Here is an 11348-nt window from a genome sequence, read left to right as displayed (position 1 = left end):
AATGGAGGGCGCCGGCAGGCGCGTGCGAGCAGCCAATCAAAGAGTTTTTACACCCGGAGAAAAGTTCCTGCGTACTGAAGACTCAAGCGCCCGCTCAATGTCCACCCGCCCTCCCCCGCGCCACTTCGTCTATGCTCTTTTAAGTTAGTCAAATTCATATGTTAATTGAGGGTTGTAATTCGACTCCAGTGTTGTGTCACCGCGCCAGCCGCGGGGGTGCGTGAGCGGATGCGGAGCGCACTCTTGGCTGGAACCTGAGCGGGGCTGGACGCGCCTGGCTCTGGGAGGGCAAGCCCGGATCGCAGCTCTCACCATTTGTGCCCAAACGTGTAAAATCTCTCATGTATGGCATACATATATGTATATATAAATCTTTCATAATACGTTCATAGATATGTAATTGCATAGTTATATAATTGCTAGGTGAGACCCACTATTTAAAATCAATGTTAGAATGAAAAAAAACAACAACAACAAACCCGTAACTGTCTCAGAATACATTTCTTAACTTTCATATCTCGCTCCAAATCGACTTTATGTAATCTAGTCAAGTTGTGGTACAGTGATAGAATGCACTAAATTTCAGATCCCCCAGTCCTCTCAGTGCCCTTTTCCCAGCACCCCGGCCAACTAGGATTGTAATCTGCAGGAAACTCTCTTGCTGAGTGTTGTAAGACGGGGATATTTTACAGTTTCAACACCCACAGTAGGACTCCTTACGAAATGCGGAGCCAGGGGAGAGTGCCCAAAGAAAAATGAAAGGCGCCTCCGTTCCCTGCAATTCTGAACCTTTTCAAGGTACAGAATCCCAGAGTTGCCTACCCTTCTGCTTCAGGAGCCCTGGGTTTAATAGGGCGCGTGGCTTCTCCGGCAAACACCCAGAAAACCACAGCCTAACTCACTCCATGCCCCCCCCCCCGCTTAGTTCGGGGTGCTTTCCCCAGCATCCCCTATTCCCACCCCCACGATCACCACAGCCAGCCAGAGAGCCAAAACCCGGGAGGTCTTGGCGAAGCTGGGGCGCAGTCGCTCAGGTGAGCTTCTTGCTCCCGCCCCTTAGCCCAGGCCTCTTGAATTCACAACAAAAAGCCAATCAGAAACGCCCTGGCCCGGGGACCGCCCTGGCTTGTGTCGCTACACCTCGGGGCGCTTTCCTGCACTGTCCGTGGGGCGCAGGAGTGGGACGCAACCGGCGGGTGCTAGTGCTGCTTTCTACGTTAGCGGTGGAAGGGGGTTTCTTCCTCTAGAAGAGATGGTGAAAAGAAAAGCCAGAAGAGAGAGCTCCCTAGAACCTGATTTTGCAGGGCACAGAAATGACTCAAAGTTGTTCTTGCTAGTATTCACAGGGACTTGATCTAACCTGCTATTTAGATCTCCTTGGACAGAAGAATTTCTGGGACTGGACTGGATTAGTGTGTACACACACGCACACACACACACACTGTATTTTATATATATACACACACACTGTATTCTACCTACATTTTCTGTACTGTATACTACACACTATCTCCTACCCTTCCATGCCTTGTATACCTTTGTGGAGATAGCTACATCTATCTCCATCTCTATAAAGGTATAGAAGGGTAGAATAGAGTGCTAATTCTGTTTTTCCTTCAACCTTGTTTGTTTGCTGGTGTGTAGGCACAGTCCTTGGCCTTTAGACCTTAAGAGCCAGACCGATCAGAGCTGGATTCTTATATAAATGTTTAGGTTCTGCTGAAATCAGTATGTTAAGTAAGACATGCCGAAACAAAGCAAAAACAGAGAAACCCAAACTTAATCTGAAAACTATTGATGAGAATAAAGAAAACGTGAAAAAGGAAAGTCATCTAGCATCTTTTTGGGGAGAAAATTCTCCAATTTTTTGGTGATTGGACTGAGCACTACTGGCATCAACTAATGATGCGTTTTCTATTTATAAATAATACTGCCATATAAAATGTGCTACTTCAAAAAAATAATTGCTAATAGCTGTGGGTGCCATATTACAACTTTCAGAAAAACGATGAATCATCTTCTATATAGGTGTGGCAGAGTAAACGGCTAGAGTCTGGCAGGATCAGTTGTTTATATTGCATTTTATTCCTAACAGTTCGCAACTGTATCAGCTGAAAGTTACTCCTTCCACATAATGTCACTACCAAATATGTAGGATGCCCCAATTTTCCCTGGACTTACATCATCCAAACGTTTTGTTTGTACTTTAGATTTGACTGCATAACCACCAAATATTCATTTTCCTCTGCGCTTAAACAGTATTATGGGCTGTAGCCAAATATTTGTCAGATACACAGATTATTGATCCTAATTTGCTAGCTTTGTACATAATTATTAGCATTAGTGCTTCTTTGAAGCAAGCCTTAATGTTTAAGTGAGTAAATTAGAGTGGCCCAATAATGTGAGGGACAGTAAGAATTTTTTATAGGGTGTAGTGAAATACATTCTTTTGCCTTTAGAGTAAACAGGAAGCTATTTTCCTTGTCTTGCCTTCCCTTCCTTTCTCTTCCATTAGGTGGGGCTGAGGAAGCTAGGCATCTGAGCTGGGGAAGGGAACACAGGGCCCAGGGCTGGGGGGTTGGGGTTGGAGCCTGAGTAGTGTGAGCAGGGTGCCCCTGCAGAGGGTCTGTGGCATACGATGTCAATCATCAAGTAAGGCAAGTGTCTGTAGGGGCTGGATGGTGGTGCAGCAGAGGGTATGGTGATTTAAGCAGAGGGAGGAAGGCTTGTGCGTCCATGGGCAGCTGGATTAGTGACATAAGGAAGGATTAATGAAAGAAGTACATATTTGGGGACAATCAGAGTAAGGTTTCTCACTGTCACACAAGGGAGTTACAAATATTGAAATGGAGAAGGCTGTGATGTTGGATTCAAATTGGAAATTTTGATATAAATTTATTGTTTTCAATATGTATAAATAGATGAAGTAGAAATCAACAGATAGAAATCTGAGGTGTGTGTGTACCTACATATTCTCTAGTTCTTTTTGTTCTCAGGGCCTGGGATCAGCAATGAGCATATCTAGTTCTCAGATTTTAGTTTTTAAATAAAATTGTCCTCTAAAAAGAACCAGTGTTCTTGGGGAAATGGGCTGATTCCAAGAATGGGGCAGAAAAGATACAGATGAACATAAAACATCTTGTGTCAGAAATAAGGAAGTGTGCGAAGTGTGATGGGGACAGGTCAAAAGACCACAGAAGCCTGCTTGAAGAGGCTTCTACGGATAAAATATAGGACAATTTGAGCATCAAAATATGTAATTAGCTACCATTGAGAAATAATCTATGAATCCTTATTAATATAACAGAATAAATGAATGCATTGAAGGTTTGATGAATACTTAGTCATGAAATACGTATTGATTACAAATGAAAGAAGATTGTCCTTACTGCCATGGTGAACTATGGCAGACACCAACTTAATCAAGTGATCAAAGTTAATACCACTAGCAATGGGATAAATCAAATTTATGTGCCATTTGTTATGATGCAGAAAACTCAGCATTACTTCCATGATATTCCTGCCAAAGATACATATCCTGAATCCAATCAAGAGAGAGCATGATGGGGTGCCTGCGTGGCTCAGTGGGTTGAGTTCCCGACTCTTGATTTGGGCTCTGGTCATGATCTCGGGGTGCTGAGATTGAGCCTCAAGATGGTTCTTCGCTCACCGGGGAGTCTGCTTAAGGATCTCTCTCCCTCTCCCTCTGCCCTCCTCCCCCACTTTCTCTCTCTCTCAAATAAATAAATCTTTGGAGAGAGAGAGAGAGAGAGAATATCAAACCAACCCAAACTGAGAGAGCTTCTAGAAAATAACCAGCCTGTAAATTTTAAAAGTATCGAGATCATAAAAAGCAAAACGCTTCAGGATCTATTCCAGACTAGAGGAAGATAAAGCGACATGATAATAAATCTGATGCCTGATTCTATGCTGTCTTGTTTTCTAATAAAGAGCATCATTGGGAAAATTGAGAAAACTTGAATGGTGTGTGAGAAATAGATGGTAGCAAAGTTAATTTCCTGATTTTTGATGGTTTTGTTATGGTTATGTAAAAGAAGAGAAGGTTCTCCTTTTCAGGAAATACTCAGTAAAATATTTGGGGATAATAGAGCAGCTTACTCTCCAATAGTTTAGTAAAAATCTTTTTTGTACTGTGCTTGCAACTTTTTTGTAAGTTTGAGATTGTCTCTAATGAAAAGTAAAAACAAAAACAAAAACAAAAACAAAAGCCCAAACTAATAGGCATATTTACTTTGTTCTTGTCTGGAGTTACTAATTCATCTCAATCCAAGCTTCATACCACAGGGCGTTGAGGCCTATAGTTATCGATGATGCTTTAAGTTAAACTGTGCTCTGCCTAGCCACAGCACAGTATGTATCTAATGGGTTTAAAAATTCTTAGGTGTTAATGACTATTCCATTCACAAGAACTCAAAGAATATTTCTCAAGAGGTGCCAAAAATGGAATATTAACTTGAAATGCATTCTCTTACAGGTTTTTAAATTAAAAATTTCCTAGTCATGATGAATTCTCCTAAGCAGTGTTCTGATCAGGTTACAAACAATAATAAAAAAAATGACACAAACAAATATCCCCCGCCCAAATGGATTGTTTTCACCACTGGTTGTAGCCTTACCTTAATAATTGGCAATTTTGGGAAAGAATTACGCATTTATCCAATCATTCTGATATGAATGGTATTTCAGAGTAATCAAATAGTCTTACTTTAGTTCATCAGGAAAATTTCTTTTCAGACTATTTCTATCTGATAAAGTAGAAAAAATAGAAAATTAAAAAAAAATCGATTATTTGAAACCCCTAATAAAAATTTCTATTTAGGCAATCATTTACAAATGAAGGAGCAATTAGATCAAAGTCTGTTGGGGAATTTTACAATAAAGGCGTCCATTTGTCAACACGAACCCTAGTCATCAATCTTAGTAGCATCGTTTAGAGTAGAAGATGCTGATATTTTGTGCTTCCTGGTTTTTCATGAATTATGAAGTAAACAAACCCTTATGAAGTATTGTTTAAAAAAGAAAAAAAATCTGAATTTAATTAAGGCTTCAAGATAACCTCCTGCTTTCAGGAAATACGGAGGATACTATATCAAGTTAAACGACATCACAAGAATGCAAAAAGCCAAACCTACATCATTTAACATTCTGTAGAACAAATGTTCAATTTCAACAAGTGTGTGACATGAAGAAAAAAAGAGGGAGGTGAAGAAGGATTGCTCTTGATTAAGATAGTCTTACGATATAGTACCAAAAGCACTGTGTGGACCTTGTTTAGATTCAGATTCAACTGTAAAAGGACATTTTTTTTTTTTTAAGACAATTGATGAAATGTGAATTTGAATTCAGTATTATATGATACCAATGAGTTATTGTTATTTTTTTCCCAGTTACAACAAAGGTAGTGTCTTTATCTGAGAAGCTATCTGTGTTCGGAGCCACACATAGATGCATGTAGGGGTGAAATAGCAGGAGATCTATGATTTCCTTTAAAGTATTTCATCATAATATCAACAATATGAAAAAGGAATAGTGAAGTGAATGTAGAAAAATCTCAGTAATTACTGGATATGGGTGATGTAAAGATTCATTAGACTATTAGCTCTATTTGCTCATGAAAATGTTTACAATAAAGACTTCTTAAAAATCCAGTGGCTTCTCACTATCTATTACATACCAGCCACATGGCTTAGTTTAGCTTTAAAATCCCAGTTATCTGGTCCTAACCTATGTTTCTAGACTGAGATTTCCTTTTTCCTTTTGTACAGTGTTTCTTGAACTATATTTTTTTTTTAATTTTTTTTATTGTTATGTTAATCCCCATACATTACATCATTAGTTTTAGATATAGTGTTCCATGATTCATTGTTTGTGCATAACACCCAGTGCTCCATGCAGAACGTGCCCTCCTCAATACCCATCACCAGGCTAACCCATCCTCCCAACCCCCTCCCCTCTAGAACCCTCAGTTTGTTTTTCAGAGTCCATCGTCTCTCATGGTTCTTCTCCCCCTCCGATTTCCCCCCCTTCATTCTTCCCCTCCTGCTACATTCTTCTTCTTCTTTTTTTCTTTCTTAACATATATTGCATTATTTGTTTCAGAGGTACAGATCTGAGATTCAACAGTCTTGCACAATTCACAGCGCTTACCAGAACACATACCCTCCCCAGTGTCCATCACCCAGTCACCCCATCCCTCCCACCCCACCCCCCACTCCAGCAACCCTCAGTTTGTTTCCTGAGATTAAGAATTCCTCATATCAGTGAGGTCATATGATACATGTCTTTCTCTGTTTGACTTATTTCGCTCAGCATAATACCCTCCAGTTCCATCCACGTCGTTGCAAATGGCAAGATCTTATTCCTTTTGATGGCTGCATAATATTCCATTGTATATATATACCACATCTTCTTTATCCATTCATCTGTTGATGGACATCTTGGCTCTTTCCACAGTTTGGCTATTGTGGACATTGCTGCTATAAACATCGGGGTGCACGTAGCCTTTCGGGTCCCTACTTTTGTATCTTTGGGGTAAATACCCAGTAGTGCAATTGCTGGATCATATGGTAGCTCTATTTTCAACTTTTTGAGGAACCTCCATACTGTTTTCCAGAGTGGCTGCACCAGCTTGCATTCCCACCAACAGTGTAGGAGGGTTCCCCTTTCTCCGCATCCCCGCCAACATCTGTCATTTCCTGACTTGTTAATTTTAGCCATTCTGACTGGTGTGAGGTGGTATCTCATTGAGGTTTTGATTTGGATTTCCCTGATGCCAAGCGATATTGAACACTTTTTCATGTGTCTGTTGGCCATTTGGATGTGTTCTTTGGAAAAATGTCTGTTCATGTCTTCTGCCCATTTCTTGATTGGATTCTTTGTTCTTTTGGTGTTGAGTTTGATGAGTTCTTTATAGATTTTGGATACTAGCCCTTTATCTGATATGTCATTTGCAAATATCTTCTCCCATTCTGTCAGTTGTCTTTTGGTTTTGTTGACTGTTTCCTTTGCTTTGCAAAAGCTTTTTATCTTGATGAAGTCCCAATAGTTCATTTTTGCCCTTGCTTCCCTTGCCTTTGGTGATGTTTCTAGGAAGAAGTTGCTGCGGCTGAGGTCGAAGAGGTTGCTGCCTGTGTTCTCCCCAAGGATTTTGATGGACTCCTGTCTCACATTGAGGTCTTTCAACCATTTGGAGTCTATTTTTGTGTGTGGTGTAAGGAAATGGTCCAGTTTCATTCTTCTGCATGTGGCTGTCCAATTTTCCCAACACCATTTGTTGAAGAGACTGTCTTTTTTCCATTGGACATTCTTTCCTGCTTTGTCAAAGATGAGTTGACCATAGAGTTGAGGGTCCATTTCTGGGCTCTCTATTCTGTTCCATTGATCTATGTGTCTGTTTTTGTGCCAGTACCATACTGTCTTGATGATGACACCTTTGTAGTAGAGCTGGAAGTCTGGAATTGTGATGCCGCCAGCTTTGCTATTCTTTTTCAACATTCCTCTGGCTATGCGGGGTCTTTTCTGGTTCCATACAAATTTTAGGATTATTTGTTCCATTTCTTTGAAGAAAGTGGATGGTATTTTGATGGGGATTGCATTGAATGTGTAGATTGCTCTAGGTAGGATTGACATCTTCACAATATTTGTTCTTCCAATCCATGAGCATGGAACGTTTTTCCATTTCTTTGTGTCTTCCTCAATTTCTTTCATGAGTATTTTATAGTTTTCTGAGTACAGATCCTTTGCCTCTTTGGTTAGATTTATTCCTAGGTATCTTATAGTTTTGGGTGCAATTGTAAGTGGGATTGACTCCTTAATTTCTCTTTCTTCTGACTTGTTGTTGGTGTATAGGAATGCCACTGACTTCTGTGCATTGATTTTATATCCTGCCACTTTACTGAATTCCTGTATGAGTTCTAGCAGTTTTGGGGTGGAGTCTTTGGGATTTTCCACATAAAGTATCATATCATCTGCAAAGAGTGAGAGTTTGACTTCTTCTTTGCCAATTTGGATGCCTTTGATTTCTTTTTGTTGTCTGATTGCTGTGGCTAGGACTTCCAATACTATGTTGAATAGCAGTGGTGATAGTGGACATCCCTGCCGCGTTCCTGACCTTAGGGGGAAAGCTCTCAGTTTTTCCCCATTGACAATGATATCCACTGTGGGTTTTTCATAGATGGCTTTTATGATATTGAGGTATGTACCCTCTATCCCTATACTCTGAAGAGTTTTGATCAAAAAAAGATGCTGTACTTTGTCAAATGCTTTTTCTGCATCTATTGAGAGGATCATATGGTTCTTGTTCTTTCTTTTATTAATGTATTATATCACATTGATTGATTTGTGGATGTTGAACCAACCTTGCAGCCCAGGTATAAATCCCACTTGGTCGTGGTGAATAAGTCTTTTAATGTACTGTTGGATCCTATTGGCTAGTATTTTAGTGAGAATTTTTGCATCCATGTTCATCAGGGATATTGGTCTGTAATTCTCCTTTTTGATGGGGTCTTTGTCTGGTTTTGGGATCAAGGTAATGCTGGCCTCATAAAATGAGTTTGGAAGTTTTCCTTCCATTTCTATTTTTTGGAACAGTTTCAGAAGGATAGGTATTAATTCTTCTTGAAATGTTTGGTAGAATTCCCCTGGGAAGCCATCTGGCCCTGGGCTTTTGTGTTTTGGGAGATTTTTGATGACTGCTTCAATTTCCTTAGTGGTTATAGGTCTGTTCAGGTTTTCTATTTCTTCCTGGTTCAGTTTTGGTAGTTGATACATCTCTAGGAATGCATCCATTACTTCCAGGTTATCTAATTTGCTGGCATAGAGTTGCTCATAATATGTTCTTATAATTGTTTGTATTTCTTTGGTGTTGGTTGTGATCTCTCCTCTTTCATTCATGATTTTGTTGATTTGGGTCATTTCTCTTTTCTTTTTGATAAGTCTGGCCAGGGGCTTATCAATCTTGTTAATTCTTTCAAAGAACCAGCTCCTAGTTTCGTTGATCTGTTCTACTGTTCTTTTGGTTTCTATTTCATTCATTTCTGCTCTGATCTTTATTATTTCTCTTCTCCTGCTGGGTTTAGGCTTTATTTGCTGTTCTTTCTCCAGCTCCTTTAGGTGTAGGGTTAGGTTGTGTACTTGAGACCTTTCTTGTTTCTTGAGAAAGGCTTGTATTGCTATATACTTTCCTCTTAGGACTGCCTTTGCTGTATCCCAAAGATTTTGAATAGTTGTGTTTTCATTTTCATTGGTTTCCATGAATTTTTTAAATTCTTCTTTAATTTCCTGGTTGACCCATTCATTCTTCAGTAGGATGCTCTTTAGCCTCCATGTATTTGAGTTCTTTCCGACTTTCCTCTTGTGATTGAGTTCTAGTTTCAAAGCATTGTGGTCTGAAAATATGCAGGGGATGATCTCAATCTTCTGGTACCGGTTGAGACCTGATTTATGACCTAGGATGTGATCTATTCTGGAGAATGTTCCATGGGCACTAGAGAAGAATGTGTATTCCGTTGCTTTGGGATGGAATGTTCTGAATATGTCTGTGAAGTCCATTTGGTCCAGTGTGTCATTTAAAGTCTTTATTTCCTTGTTGATCTTTTGCTTAGATGATCTGTCCATTTCAGTGAGGGCGGTGTTAAAGTCCCCCACTATTATTGTATTGTTGTCAATGTGTTTCTTTGCTTTTGTTATTAATTGCCTTATATAATTGGCTGCTCCCATGTTAGGGGCATAGATATTTACAATTGTTAGATTTTCTTGTTGGATAGACCCTTTAAGTATGATATAGTGTCCTTCCTCATCTCTTATTACAGTCTTTGGTTTAAAATCTAATTTGTCTGATATAAGGATTGCCACCCCAGCTTTCTTTTGGTGTCCATTAGCATGGTAAATGGTTTTCCACCCCCTCACTTTCAATCTGGCGGTGTCTTTGGGTCTAAAATGAGTCTCTTGCAGACAGCATATCGATGGGTCTTGTTTTTTAATCCAATCTGATAGCCTGTGTCTTTTGATTGGGGCATTTAGCCCATTTACATTCAGGGTAACTATTGAAAGATAGGAATTCAGTGCCATTGTATTGCCTGTAAAGTGACTGTTACTGTATATTGTTTGTGTTCCTTTCTGGTCTATGTTGCTTTTAGGCTCTCTCTTTTCTTAGAGGACCCCTTTCAATATTTGTTGTAGGGCTGGTTTCGTGTTTGCAAATTCCTTTAGTTTTTGTTTGTCCTGGAAGCTTTTTATCTCTCCTTCAATTTTCAATGACAGCCTAGCTGGATATAGTATTCTTGGCTGCATATTTTTCTCATTTAGTGCTCTGAATATGTCCTGCCAGTCCTTTCTGGCCTGCCAGGTCTCTGTGGATAAGTCTGTTGCCAATCTAATGTTTTTACCTTTGTAGGTTACATATCTCTTCTCCCGAGCTGCTTTCAGGATTTTCTCTTTGTCTCTGAGACTCGTAAGTTTTACTATTAGATGTCGGGGTGTTGACCTATTTTTATTGATTTAGAGAGGGGTTCTCTGTGCTTCCTGGATTTTGATGCCTGTTTCCTTCCCCAAATTAGGGAAGTTCTCTGCTACAATTTGCTCCATTATACCTTCTGCCCCTCTCTCTCTTTCTTCTTCTTCTGGGATCCCAATTATTCTAATGTTGTTTCGTCTTATGGTATCGTTTATCTCTCGAATTCTGCCCTCGTGATCCAGTAGTTGTTTTTCTCTCTTTTTCTCAGCTTCTTTATTTTCCATCATTTGGTCTTCTATCTCACTGATTCTTTCTTCTGCCTCATTTATCCTAGCGGTTAGCGCCCCCATATTTGATTGCACCTCATTGATAGCCTTTTTGATTTCTACTTGGTTCGATTTTAGTTCTTTTACTTCTCCAGAAAGGGTTTCTCTAATAACTTCCATGTTTTTTTCAAGCCCAGCTAGTATCTTTAAAGTGATGATTCTGAACTCTAGATCTGACATTGTACTAATGTCCGTATTGAGTAGGTCCCTGGCAGTCGGTACTACCTCTTGTTCTTTTTGTTGAGGTGATTTTTCCGTCTTGTCATTTTGTGCAGAGGAGAATAGATTAATGAGAGAACAAAATGCTAGCAGGGTAACAACGTCCCCAGAAAATATACTCTAAACAAATCAGAAAAGACCTGAAGCAGTGGGAAAAGAAAGGGAAAGAGAGAAAAAAGAAAAGGAAAGAAAAAAAGAAAAAAGAAAAAGATAAAGATAAAAACAAACAAAAGCAGAACAAAACAAAACAAAACAAAAACAGAATGTGATCAAATATGATCAGGCTGGATTATAGATCAGTGCCACACACTAGATTTTGGGTGTATTTT

This window comes from Phoca vitulina, unplaced genomic scaffold (genome assembly GCF_004348235.1).
Source record: "Phoca vitulina isolate PV1807 unplaced genomic scaffold, GSC_HSeal_1.0 scaffold3, whole genome shotgun sequence".
NCBI lineage: Eukaryota > Metazoa > Chordata > Mammalia > Carnivora > Phocidae > Phoca > Phoca vitulina.
This window is presented reverse-complemented; position numbering follows the sequence as displayed.